Here is a 14,455-nt window from a genome sequence, read left to right as displayed (position 1 = left end):
AATTAAGTGTCCCAGCTCTCCAAACTAGGCATACTCTGCCTTTCAGGCAATTGAGTTATGTCAAGCACATTCAGCTTTTATTTTAATGCACAGTTTCACTTCTGTATTAGGTCACTTGATGTGCAGCCAGGATGTAGTAAGTATAAAAGCAGTAGGCCAGAGCTTTGTTAAGAGCGAAAGAAGTTTCTATCCAAAGCATCCTGTTGTTTCCCCAGCAGACACATTGCTCTTTCACTATACTGCCCTCGCTGAAGTGCTGTAATTTTAACTGGACAGTCAGCCAAACTCGGTTCAAAAATAATATGAAAGTCAGGGTATAGCTTCCTAGTTCCTTATTCAACATGTCACCCCACTGAGTCTGCAATAAAACTAAGGAGCTAGGAGGCTAATCCTGACTCTCACGTCATTTTTGAATGGAGTTTAAGTGCCTTGAAAAGGTATTCAACCCCCAGCACTTTTCTCAAATAAATGAGTACTACAACCTGGGATTTTGATCAATTTAAATGAGAATGTTGATTTGTGAATCAGAATGCTCCTTTTTTTGCAGTGGATCCCAAAAAACAGGGAAAATTGTGATAGCATGGAAAACTTAAAAATTCAAAAACTGGGATGTCAGCCGTTCAAAAGTATTTAATTCCCTTTGCTTAGTACTTAGTTGTAACCATCTCTTGCAGCTTACAGCCAGTAGTCTTTTTGGATAAGTATCTATTAGCTTTGCATAACGTGATGGAGCAATATTTGGCCATTCCTCCTTTCAAAATTACTCAACTTTTGCCATTTGAGGAGCGGCAGTGCACAGCAGTCTTGAGGTCTTGCCAGAAATGTTCAATTGTGTTAAGGTCAGTACTCTGACTGAGCCACTCAAAGACTTCAATTTTCTGCATTTGAAGCCACTCCATGGTTGCTCTGGCAGTGTGCTTTGGGTTGTTGTCCAGCTGAAAGATCAACCTCCTCCCCAGTATAAGGTTTCTGAGAGAGGCTATTTGGTTTTTATTCTGGATCTCTCTGTATTTAGCAGCATTCATCTTCCCATCAATCCTGACCAGATTTCCAGCTCCCTGCTGCTGAAAAGCATTCCCATAACATGATGCGACCTCCACCACACTTGACAGTAGGGATGGTGTTACCTGACTGATGCGCGTGTACTGCTTAGTGTTGAGGCCACAAAGTTCCACTTTAGTCCCACCCGACCATAAGACCACCTTCCACATCTTTACAGCATCTTCTAAGTGATGCTTTGCAAATTCTTTATGGGCAAAGATGTTTTTTTTTAAAGCCAGGGCTTCTTCCATGCCATTCTTCCATAAATACCCTTTTTGTGCAAGGCCTTGGAGGTTGTGGAGCCACGAACTTCATCTTCAGTTACAACGACTGACTTCTGCAGCTCACTCAGAGTGGCTGTTGGCGTCACAGTAGCTTCTCTTAGAAGTGCCATTCTTCTCCAGCAACTAGGTTTAGAGGGATGGCCTGACCTCAGCAGTGTGGTTGTGGTTTCACTTTTTTTTCCCCCACTTTTTCTTGAAGGATGGTACTGAGCTCTGAGGTATGTTCAGTGCCTTTGAGATGCTCTTGTCAGTTTTCTACATCAACAGATTGGGTAAGTTGGTAAGTATTACACCTGATAAAGGTTAGCATAATAATTACAAAAGGGGATGAATATTTTTTCAGCCTCACAATTTTGGTTTTTAATTTTTAGTAAATTGTTGACAGGTTTTGGAATTTTTCTTTTGATTTGACATGATGCACAATGTTTTGTAAATAAGCTCAAAAATCCTATTTCAATTTTATTTTAAATTTAATGCATTATAATAAATACATTTATTAATAAAGTATGCTGGAGGGTAGGGAAAGGAAGAAGGCAGCAGTGATTGGGGACTCTATAGTTAGGGGGTGAGACAGACGATTCTGTGGACGCAGGAAAGAATCGCGGATGGGTTGTTTGCCTCCCAGGTACCAGGGTCCGGGGTGTTTCTGATCGTGTCCACAATACCCTGAAGAAGGAAGGTGAGCAGCCAGAGGTCGTGGTACATATTAGTACCAACGGTATAGGTAAGAAAAGGGAGGCGGCCCTGAAAACAGACTACAGGGAGTTAGGAAGGAAATTAAGAAGCAGAACCTCAAAGGTAGTAATCTCGGGATTACTGCCTGTGCCACGCGACAGTGAGTATAGGAATAGAGGGAGGTGGAAGATAAATGCCTGGCTGAGGGGTTGGAGCAGGGGGCAGGTATTCAGATTTCTGGTTCATTGGGACCACTTTTGGGGCAGGAGTGACCGGTACAAAAAGGATGGTTTGCACTTGAATCCGAAGGGGACCAATATCCTGGTAGGGAGGTTTGCTAAGGCTATTGGGGAGAGTTTAGACTAGAATTGCTGGGGGGCGGAGGGGGGGGTGGTGGGAACTGAACTGAAGAGATGGAGGAAGGGGCAGTTGGCTCACATATAGAGAAAGCTTGGAGACAGTGCGAGAGGGAGGATAGGCAGGTGATTGTGAAGGGATGCGCTCAGACCGATGGTTTGAGATGTGTCTATTTTAATGCAAGAGGCATCATGAACATAATGGATGAGCTTAGAGCGTGGATCAGTACTTGGAGCTGTGATGTTGTGGCTATTACAGAGACTTGGATGACTCAGGGGCAGGAATGGTTACTTAGAGTGCCAGGCTTCGGATGTTTCAGAAAGGACAGGGAGGGAGGCAAAAGAGGTGGGGGTGTGGCACATTGTTCATAGGTTCAAAATCAGAGATAATTTTGTTGACTCACGGCTGCAGAAAAGGATTGGAAGTCATGGAGGGATAATGTCTATGGAGTTTCTGTGGATGGAAGTTTGAAACAGGAAGGGGTCAATAACTCTACTGGGTGTTTATAATATAGACCACCCAATAGTAACAGTGATCTGCAATTAATCCTACCGTCAGGAGCAGATAGGGAGATGGATTCTGGAAAGCTGTAATAATAACAGGGTTGTCTTGGTGGAAGAGTTTAATTTCCCAAATATTGATTGGCATTTCCCCAGAGAAATGTCAGTAGCTTTAGATGGGGTGGAATTTGTTAACTATGTGCTCAGGAAGGTTTCCTGACACACTATGTAGATAAGCCTACAAGAGGAGAGGCTGTACTTGATACGGTATTAGGAAATGAACCTGGTCAGGTGTCAGGTCTGTCAGTGGAAGAGCATTTTGGAGATAGTGATCACAATTCTATCTCCTTTACCATAGCATTGGAGAATGATAGGAACAGACAAGTTAGGAAAGCATTTAATTGGAGTAAGGGGAAATATGAACCTATCAGGCAGAAACTTGGAAGCAATGGAAATTGGGAACAGATGTTCTCAGGGGAATGTACGGCAGAAATGTGGCAAATGTTCAGGTGATATTTGCGTTGCGTTCTGCATAGGTACGTTCCAATGAGACAGGGAAAGGATGGTAGGGTACAGGAACTGTGGTGTAAAAGGTCAAGCTGTTGCCACTATTTCCAATTTGCTAGTCAAGAAAGGAAAAGCTTACGAACTAGGTTCAAGTGAACCCACAGTACTAGGTAATGATAGAGCCCAGATCTAGAAGATTATAAGGCTTCCAGCAGGAAGGAGCTTAAGAATGAAATTAGGCACCTGCAGCCAGATCAGGGGCCATGAGAAGGCCTTGGCGAGCAGGATTATGGAAAACCCCAAGGCATTCTACAAGTCTCATTTTGTAAAGAGCAAGGGGATAAGACGTGAGAGTATAGGAGCAATCAAGTGTGACAGTGGAAAAGTGTGTATGGAACCGGAGGAAATAGTAGAGGTACTTAATGAATACTTTGCTTCAGTATTCACTGTTACGGAAATGGAGCTTGGCAAGGTTGTCCAGTGCACATAATCTATTCCATTCAGTGAACTGAAAAGTTTGAGCATATAGACATTAAGAAAGAGGATGTGCTGGAGCTTTTGGAAAGCATCAAGTTGGATAAGTTCCATGCCAACCATCAGTAGCCTTCTACACCCGCGGTCCCCAACCACCAGGCCGCAAAGCATGCGCTACCGGGCCGCAAGGAAACAATATGATTTGGTGATAGGAGTCAGCTGCACCTTTCCTCATTCCTGGACTTATTTCCTGGCATAATATACATATTACTATTTAATTATTTATGGTTTTATTACTATTTATTATTTATGGTGCAACTGTAACGAAAACCAATTTCCCCCGGGATCAATAAAGTATGACCATGACATTCCCTGTCACACCCACTGTTGAGCTTGAACACATGCGAGGTCATTACGCATGCGTCATCCATGTCAGCGCGGTAGGAGATCAATGACGGTGGGCTGAAAAGCATGTTTGACATAACATCTCTGCCGGCATTCTGGATCAAAGTCAAGGCTAAGTATCCTGAGGTAGCCACGAAAGCACTGAAAACATTGCTTTCATTTCCAACATATCTCTGCAATGAATACAACGAAAACTAAATTGCAGAATAGACTGGACATAAGGATCCCCTTTCGAGTATCGCTGTCTCCCATCACCCCTCGATAGGACCATCTTGTTGCAGGGAAACAAGCCCAGGACTCCCACTGATTCAGCGATATTGGTGTGTTGCAATGATTTTATATGTTCATACGGGGAAAATATGTGCTGTGTGTTTAATATCCAAACATTACTTAAAATGTTATGATACTATTGACTTACTTATATAACCGTATAACAATTACAGCACGGAAACAGGCCATCTCAGCCCTTCTAGTCCGTGCCAAACGCTACTCTCACCTAGTCCCACTGACCTGCACTCAGCCCATAACCCTCCATTCCTTTCTTGGCCATATACCTATCCAATTTTTCTTTAAATGATAATATCGAACCTGCCTCAACCACTTCTACTGGAAGTTCATTCAACACTTACTTCAAGCTCCTCTGTCCTCCCCTGATAATTGACTTATCACTATATTCATGCAAGGAAAATATGTGCTGTGTGTTTAATATTAAATTCATTAGATAAACCCTTTTAGAAACGAAATTGAGTGTATTAGCCACTTATCACCTATATTCCGGTCAACGCACACCTCCGCCCCCCCGAACGGAATCGCCAAAAACGATTTGTAGAAAAAAAAATCAGCACGTACACACATGCGCACTGGTGCCGCACAAGGCTCTTTCACTGCTCACTGTAGTCTTTCTCGGGTTAAACACAACGTATTTGACTGCGACCGTTCATTGGCAACCCTGCCCACCCCGGTCGGCCGGTCCGCAAGAGTATTGTCAATAATAAACCGGTCCGTGGTGCAAAAAAGGTTGGGGACCCCTGATGTAATTGACTTACTTGTTTAGTTATTATGTTTTATTTTATTATTTCTTTTCTGTCTCTCTCTCTCTGCTAGATTATGTATTGTATTGAACTGCTGCTGTTAAGTTAACAAATTTCACGTCACATGCCAGTGATAATAAACCTGATTCTGATTTTGATTCCTGCCACACATGAAGTTTCTATGCATTTCAAGTCACTGTATTACAGGAAGGATGCAGAGTTGCTGGAGAGAGGGCATCAAAGGTTCATGAGGATGTTACCTGGTTTAGAGCTACATGGTGAGTTGGATTGTTTTCTCTCGTGCCTCGGAGGTCAAGGAATCACCTGACACACGTACAATTATGAGAGGCAGAGAAAGGGTAGGTAGAGCTTTTGCCCAGAGTATAAATATCAAATACGAGAGGACAGAGATTTAAGGTGAGAGATAAACTTCAAAGGAGATTTCTGAGGCAAGTCTTGGTTGGTCAAATAGTACAGAGAGTGGTAGGTACCTGAAATATGAAGGCAGATATGATTGCAATCTTGAAAAGGCATTTTAGACAAGTACGTGAACAGTCAGCAAGGGCGTAGTGAGATATAGACATATGCAGGCAGATGAGATTAATTTAAACTGATATCGGGGTAGGCACAAACACCGTAGGCTGAGGAGCCTCTTACAGTGATTATGTCACAGAAAAGAACACTAAAGAAAATCAAAACAGAAAATACACTTGGTATAATTGTATGCTACTGCAACTTGGATTTGAGGGAATATTAACAAGTGGAACTATCAATCAAGTTATGGCTAACTACAGAAATCCAAAATTATGATTGTGAAATGAAACTGAATGACGTCTTTGACAATGTGGAAGCTGCTGATTCGAAGTTACAATTCTTCTCAATAGATTTCCAGTACCACTGACAGGATTTCTCAAAGCCAATCTGGTTTATGATGGTAGAAGAATTGATGCAATTCTTCTGCTTGTCCTCTCACCCATGGCCTGATCAATAGAGATGTTAGTAATAGGAGGGAGACTTGCATACAATATCAATATGCTCATTCAGTCAAGCGTTAATATGCAGGCAAGGAAGAATTTAATGGATGACTCTCAAATCATATTTCATTACTTATATAAAAATGATGCAGATGTTGCAATCAGGTGATGCACTAAGGCAGAACAATCAGTGTTGTATATTCTTGCACGTTAAATCATTGCAAGAATTTAGTATCACGTTTGATCAAATGACAAACTGCAAGAACAAACTATATGGCCATCGATTAGAGTTTTAGTTTCAGGAATGATTGAAGGAGAAATTAAAAGAAATTATTTTAATTCCAAAGATCTTACCTCTTGTACTTTTGGTTGCATTATTAAGCTCTCAGGTGTCATGCGGGGAATATCAATGGCAATCTGATTGTTTAAAGAAAATATATATATTTATTTTAGGAAACAAAGTTATTTAAAATAGATTCCATTTTCTGTACCTAAACTGCATAATAAACTCACAAACACAAGAAACTCTGCAGATGCTGGAAATCCAAAGTGACACACATGAAATGTTGGAGGAACTCAGCAGGCCAGACGAGTAAGCAGTCAACATTTAATGCCGAGAACCTTCTTCAGGACTGGAAAGGTCCTCCCCCTCCCCCCCACCTTCTTACTCTGACTTCTCCCCTTCCTTTCCAGTCCTGAAGGAGGGTTGGCTGTTTACTCTTTTCCATAGATGCCGCTTGATCTGCTGAGTTCTTCCAGTGTTTTGTGCGTGTTGCATAATAAACTGCAGTTAACAGTGCAAATTCTTCCTGCATTGCCCAAGATAGGTAAGCAAACTTCTCCATTTCTGCTTCATTAGGATGGTGGTGAACATTGGTAGCTCAGTTTGAGGCGCTTGAGTTGTAGTGTTCACCGAGCTTAGCAATTAGCTTGCAGACGTTTCATCACCAGTTGAGGTAACATCCTCAGTGTACAGTTGTTGGTGTTTCTCTCTGGGAGTGCTTGTGTTTATACAGGATCCCTTTCACTTCCCTCTGTGCTGATTGGCTATTCCTTCAGTTAATCTTTGAATTCTACTGGCTCAAATTTCTTTGGCTCTTAGGGGTTCTTAGAAAACATCAATAAACCACTAACAATTGCACACTGACGATGTCACCTCAACTGGTGATGAAATATCTGCAAGCTAATTGCCAAGCTCAGTGAATTCTGCTTCATGCTTCTTTTTGGAAGGCTGACATCTATTTCTGATATCCACATAATCTCTGCAAAATGGGTAGTCACAATGTTAACAAACTTACCTTCTGCTGACTATCCCAACCCATACTACAACTCTATTACCATCACTCTCAATTCACCCAAGTTTCCTGCACTAGAAAGCATGTTTCAAGGTTATGGCAAACTTCTCAAAACTGAAAGTTACGACTGCACCATAGATTGTACATTACTCTGAGAAATGTAATAAAACATGCATCAATTTAAACATATATGACAATAAATACCTGTCTGCATGCGTTCTTATGATGCTCATCATTTCTGGAATCGTAATACTGTTCAACAAAAGCAAAATATTCGGCCCGCTTCCTTTGTAGTGTACTTTCTCTTCTCTCCACATTTGCAGGCAAGCTAAAAAACAACACAGCAAATTAATTGTGATCCATGCATGTTGCACAACCTTAAATATTTTCACAACGCAAATTAAATTGTGCACATTTGGAAGTGATGAAATATAGAATAAATTCACTGTTTTCCAAGAAAAAGATTACAAAATATCTGTCAAGAAAGAAAACAGATTAGTATTTGTTTCTAGTGTTAGTATTTCAACTGTCTGGCTATAAACTTTTTACATAGTTGGAAGCAAATCCTAATCTGTTTCTTTCTTGACAGATATTTTGTAATCTTTTTCTTGGAAAACAGTGAATTTATTCTATATTTCATCACTTCCAAATGTGCACAATTTAATTTGCGTTGTGAAAATATTAAGGTTGTGCAACATGCATGATCGTGTAACGTGTTTGTTGTGTTGTTTTTTATGTTACTCTGCCTGCAAATGTGGAGAGAAGAGAAAGTACACTACAAAGGAAGCGGGCCGAATATTTTGCTTTTGTTGAACAGTATTACGATTCCAGAAATGATGAGCATCATCAAGACACATACAGACAGGTATTTATTGTCATATATGTTTAAATTGATGCATGTTTTATTACATTTCTCAGAGTAATGTACAATCTATGGTGCAGTCGTAACTTTCAGTTTTGAGAAGTTTGCCATAACCTTGAAACATGCTTTCTAGTGCAGGAAACTTGGGTGAATTGAGAGTGATGGTAATAGAGTTGTAGTATGGGTTGGGATAGTCAGCAGAAGGTAAGGTAAGTTTGTTAACATTGTGACTACCCATTTTGCAGAGATTATGTGGATATCAGAAATAGATGTCAGCCTTCCAAAAAGAAGCATGAAGCAGAATTCACTGAGCTTGGCAATTAGGTCTGCAGATATTTCATCACCAGTTGAGGTGACATCGTCAGTGTGCAATTGTTAGTGGTTTATTGATGTTTTCTAAGAACCCCTAAGAGCCAAAGAAATTTGAGCCAGTAGAATTCAAAGATTAACTGAAGGAATAGCCAATCAGCACAGAGGGAAGTGAAAGGGATCCTGTATAAACACAAGCACTCCCAGAGAGAAACACCAACAACTGTACACTGAGGATGTTACCTCAACTGGTGATGAAACGTCTGCAAGCTAATTGCTAAGCTCGGTGAACACTACAACTCAAGCGCCTCAAACTGAGCTACCAATGTTCACCACCATCCTAATGAAGCAGAAATGGAGAAGTTTGCTTACCTATCTTGGGCAATAGAGAAGATTTGCACTGTTAACTGCAGTTTATTATGCAACACGCACAAAATGCTGGAGAACTTGAGCAGATCAAGCGGCATCTATGGAAAAGAGTAAACAGCCAACCCTCCTTCAGGACTGGAAAGGAAGGGATGATAGAGATGTACAAGATAATAGGCATAGATTGAGTGGATGGTTAGAAACTTTCTCCCAAGGTGGAAATGGCTAAAAAAGGGTATTATTTTAAGGTTATTGGAGGAAAGTATGGGGGGATGTTAAAGGTAATTTGTTTTTTTTTACACAGAGTGGTCTTAGATAGACACACGTATGATAGAAAACTGGAAGGCTATGTAGGAAGAAAGGGTTAGATTGACCTTAGAGTAGGTTAAATATTCGGCACAGCATTGTGGGCCAAAGGGCCTGTACTGTGTTGTGATGTTTTATGTTCTATCTCAGTTACATGGGGGTTGGCAAGTTAATTGGCCAATTTAAATTGCCTCTAACCTGAATGAATAGATGAATGGTTCAAGTTTAATTTCAACCATTTAATTGAATTGACTTTATTATTTACATCCTTCATATACATGAGGAGTAAAAATCTTTACGTTATGTCACCATCTAAATGTGCAATTTATAATAATTTATGATAAATATTATGTACAACAGGATAGTCAATATAATATAGAAATACAGTTGTGTCATCATGAATTAATCAGTCTGAAGGCCCGGTGGAAGAAGCTGTCCCGGAGCCTGTTGGTCCTGGCTTTAATGCTGCGCTTCCGTTTCCTGGGTGGTAGCAGCTGGAACAATTTGTGGTTGGGGTGACCCGGGTCCCCAATGATCCTTCGGACCCTTTTTACACACCTGTCTTTGTTACATGAATATCCATGAATACAGCTAAATAAAACGGTGTTACTCCAGGTGCAAAACACAGTACCAACTGTCACACACAGCACAAGGTACATCTAGCATACATAAGATGGCAATAAGATACAGCCACACACAAAATATATATAGTACAAGACCCTGAGTCCATGAATGTTGCAGAAATCTGCAGTTGACCACAATATAGTTTGTCTTCTGCCAAGCCAACACTGGGGAGCAGCACCATCTCCAGCTTGGACACCGCACCACACCACTTCTGGTCTTGCGATCACAAGAAAAGTGACTAAGACGATGACTCGCTGTTAAACTGCACACTGCCTTTGCACGTAGCTGCTGCCCTATGTCAGAGAGGCACAATCTGCACTATCCAGCTCCTTCAATTTCTCCGCTAACGAGCTACTCGCTGATGGGGTAGACCTGCACTACTTTTAATTTCTTAAAATGTCCAGCAGGGTCTTGTGATTGTTTAAAAAAAATAATAATTTTTAAAAGACAATAACACCTTTGGGTGACCCCGTAGAAACTGCTGTGATCAAAGGTATTGCCATCTTACCGGAAATGATAAACATTAGCTTTATGTGTCACATGTACAAACGTTTGTACATTGAAACATGCAGTAAAAGGCATCGTTTGCTTCAATGACCAACACAATCAGAGGATGTGTTGGAGGTAGCTTAGAAGTGTCGCCATGCTTCCTGCGCTAATGTAACCTGTTCACAATTCACTCGCCCTTACTAATAGGTACATCTTTGGAATGCAGACGGAAACTGGAGCTCCTAGAGGAAACACATGCAGTCAGGAGGAGAATGTGTAAACTCCTTACAGACAGCGGCAGGAATTGAACCCCTGTTGCTAGTGCTATAACCGCTATGCTACTGTGCCACCCTGGTAAGAATCTGTCAAGAGTTGATAGGACTATGAGGAGAATAAAATCAGATTAGTGTAGAACAGGGGTCCCCAACCTTTTTCGCACTGCAGACCGGTTTAATATTGATAATATTCTTGCGGACCGGCCGACCGGGGGTGGTGGGGGGGAGGGTGTAGGGTTGCCAACGAACAAGAGTAGCAGTCAATTACGTTGGGTTTACCCCGAGAAAGACTACAATGACCATGAAGCCTTGCGCAGGCACCAGTGCACATGTGTAACTTGCGCATACGTGTATGTGCCGATTTTTTTCCTACAAATCGTTTTTGGCGATTCTGTTCGGGGGCGGGGGGGTGTTAATCACGACTGGAATATAGGTGATAAGTGGATAATACACTCAATTTCGTTTCTAAAAGGGTTTATCTAATGAATTTAATATTAAACACACAGCACATATTTTCCTTGCATGAATATAGTGATAAGTCAATTATCAGGGGAGGACAGAGGAGCTTGAAGTAAGTGTTGAATGAACTTCCAGTAGAAGTGGTTGAGGCAGGTTCGATATTATCATTTAAAGAAAAATTGGATAGGTATATGGCCAAGAAAGGAATGGAGGGTTATGGGCTGAGTGCAGGTCAGTGGGACTAGGTGAGAGTAGCGTTTGGCACGGACTAGAAGGGCTGAGATGGCCTGTTTCCGTGCTGTAATTGTTATACGGTTATATAAGTAAGTCAATAGTATCATAACATTTTAAGTAATGTTTGGATATTAAACACACAGCACATATTTTCCCCGTATGAACATATAAAATCATTGCAACACACCAATATCGCTGAATCAGTGGGAGTCCTGGGCTTGTTTCCCTGCAACAAGATGGTCCTATCGAGGGGTGATGGGAGACAGCGATACTCGAAAGGGGATCCTTATGTCCAGTCTATTCTGCAATTTAGTTTTCGTTGTATTCATTGCAGAGATATGTTGGAAATGAAAGCAATGTTTTCAGTGCTTTCGTGGCTACCTCAGGATACTTAGCCTTGACTTTGATCCAGAATGCCGGCAGAGATGTTATGTCAAACATGCTTTTCAGCCCACCGTCATTGATCTCCTACCGCGCTGACATGGATGACGCATGCGTAATGACCTCGCATGTGTTCAAGCTCAACAGTGGGTGTGACAGGGAATGTCATGGTCATACTTTATTGATCCCGGGGGAAATTGGTTTTCGTTACAGTTGCACCATAAATAATAAATAGTAATAAAACCATAAATAATTAAATAGTAATATGTATATTATGCCAGGAAATAAGTCCAGGAATGAGGAAAGGTGCAGCTGACTCCTATCACCAAATCATATTGTTTCCTTGCGGCCCGGTAGCGCATGCTTTGCGGCCTGGTGGTTGGGGACCGCGGGTGTAGAAGGCTACTGATGGTTGGCATGGATATTATGGACTGGATGGCCTGTTTCCAAGCTGTGGTGATTCTAGGGTTGATTTGTTCCACACAGATTTTATATAGAGTTATTAGATTATTGAATGGAATAGATTATGTGCACTGGAAACCTTAATCACATCAGTAACAGGAGATGAAAAAGGCACAGGTCTTTGATCCTTCTCTGTTGTACAGTAGGATTTCTGCCTCAACCATCTTCAATTTCCTTAGTATCCAAAAATCTACATCACTTAAGTTAAATGTACAAAACTGAGACTTGTAGACCAAGGAGGATACCCATGCGTCAGCCATCTGTCTGTTGCTGATCTTGGCTGCAGGTGCAAGTCAGCCAGGAATGCCCAGAGACTCCACCTGCTGGAACCAGAGTAAGGTTGATCTGATGTGGCTGGGCTCAAGCAACAGCTGTATCTAGTACTGTGGGTTCACTCACTAGTGTGAGTTGTACCTTCAAAGAAGCAAATGTGGAAATAGTGGCAGCAGCAGAGGGCTTGACCATTACTAAAGGCTGTGACTAATAATGTTACCTGCACTGTTCAACATTGCCACAGCAAAGAATAGAATTAGTGAACATTAAAGGAATCAGCACATCAGGCCTGAGTCAACTCCTTCAAAAGGCAATGTGGACAATTCCATTCTTTCTGTTCATATGTTTTTGCTTTCATATATTAATTTAGTTCCCTATTGAATTCATTTTGAATCTAATTTCATTACCCTACTTGGCAGTGCATTGCAAACAGCACCAAATCTTTCTAATGTCATGGTGATTTGGTGTTACAAGTTCAAATTCAGTTTGAAGTTTATTATCATTCAACCGTACACATGAATAAATGAAGCAACCTTCTTCCAGAATGAAGCTTTAAAGCACAGTACATATATCACACACAACACATAAAATAATATTAACAGATAATTTTTTAAAAATTCTGTAGATGTACAAGTTGACATAAATATATGACATATAGTTAAATATACAACAATGTAATGCTACTGACATTGTCATAAATAATGTGTACTAGATGGTAGCAGGGTGTTCAGAAATCTCACAGCCTGAGGGAAGGAGCTGTTCCCCCCCCCCCACTAACAGCCCTCATTCTGTACCTTCTGCCTGACGGTAGGATTAATTGCAGATCACTGTTATACATATTAATTATTATCATTATAAATATCAATTATTAATAAATAAATTTAATTAATTAATTGAAGATCATCATTATATATATTACCAATCACATTTCCAGCAGGATAGAGTCAACAAAATTATTCTGATTTTGAACCTATGAACAATGTAGGAATGGTATGGGGGTTGTGCTCTGTCATTGAAAAACACACGTGATTCTGCAGATGCTAGAAATCTTGAGCAACACACACAAAATGCTGTATGAACTCAGTAGGTCAGGCTGCACCTATGAAAAGGATTAAACAGTTAACATCTCTGGTTGAGACCCTTCATAGGAATGTTCCAGGGAATGTAAGGGTTAATATGAGGACTGTTTGATGGCTCTGGGCCTGTTCTCACTGGAGTTTGGAAGAATGAAGGGATCTCATGGTAATCTACTGAATATTGGAAGGCCCAGGTAGAGTGGACGTGCAGAGAATGTTTCCCATAGTGGGAGAGTCTAGGATCAGAGGGCACAGCCTCAGACTGGCAGGATGTCCCTTAGCCAGAAGGTGGTGAATCTGTGGAACCTTTGCCACAGATGGCCATGCAGGTATTTAAAATAGATGTTGATAGGTCCTTGATCAGTAAGGGTGTTAAAAGTTACAGGGAGATGGCAAGGGAATGGTGTTGAGATGGAAAGTAAATCAGCCGCAGTGGAGCTGACTTGATAGACCGAATGGCCTAATTCTGTTCCTATGTTTTTTAGTTTTATGGGTCATGGCCTGAAATGTCAGCTGTTTATCCCTCCATAGATGTTGCCTGACTTGCTGAGTTCCTCCAGAAACTTGTGTTTGTGCTCTGCAGCTGGTGTTTTCATAGTGGAAGTTCAAGTTAAAGTTTAAATACATTCAACCATAGATATGTATACAGTGAAACAGCCAAGGTGCAAAACACAGTACATACAGTCACATGCAACACATATAGTTACGATCCAGCACATACAGTCACCAAATAGTATTAGCACAAGTCCCTGAGTAGCATGGCCTGAAGACGGATAAGTTGACATTAAGTGCCTTG

The 14,455-nt window shown here is 41.1% G+C and overlaps 1 protein-coding gene across 7 annotated transcripts in view; it reads left to right on the top strand.

The window, feature by feature from the left end:
- LOC134340419 (phosphatidylinositol 5-phosphate 4-kinase type-2 beta) overlaps window positions 1–14,455 on the top strand; it is a 258,524-nt gene that overhangs the window by 81,057 nt on the left and 163,012 nt on the right. The window lies entirely within an intron of this gene.

Source organism: Mobula hypostoma, chromosome X1 (genome assembly GCF_963921235.1).
Source record: "Mobula hypostoma chromosome X1, sMobHyp1.1, whole genome shotgun sequence".
Classification (NCBI taxonomy): domain Eukaryota; kingdom Metazoa; phylum Chordata; class Chondrichthyes; order Myliobatiformes; family Myliobatidae; genus Mobula; species Mobula hypostoma.
Note: the sequence above shows the minus strand (reverse complement) of the source record. Positions and strands in the feature narration are given on the sequence as shown.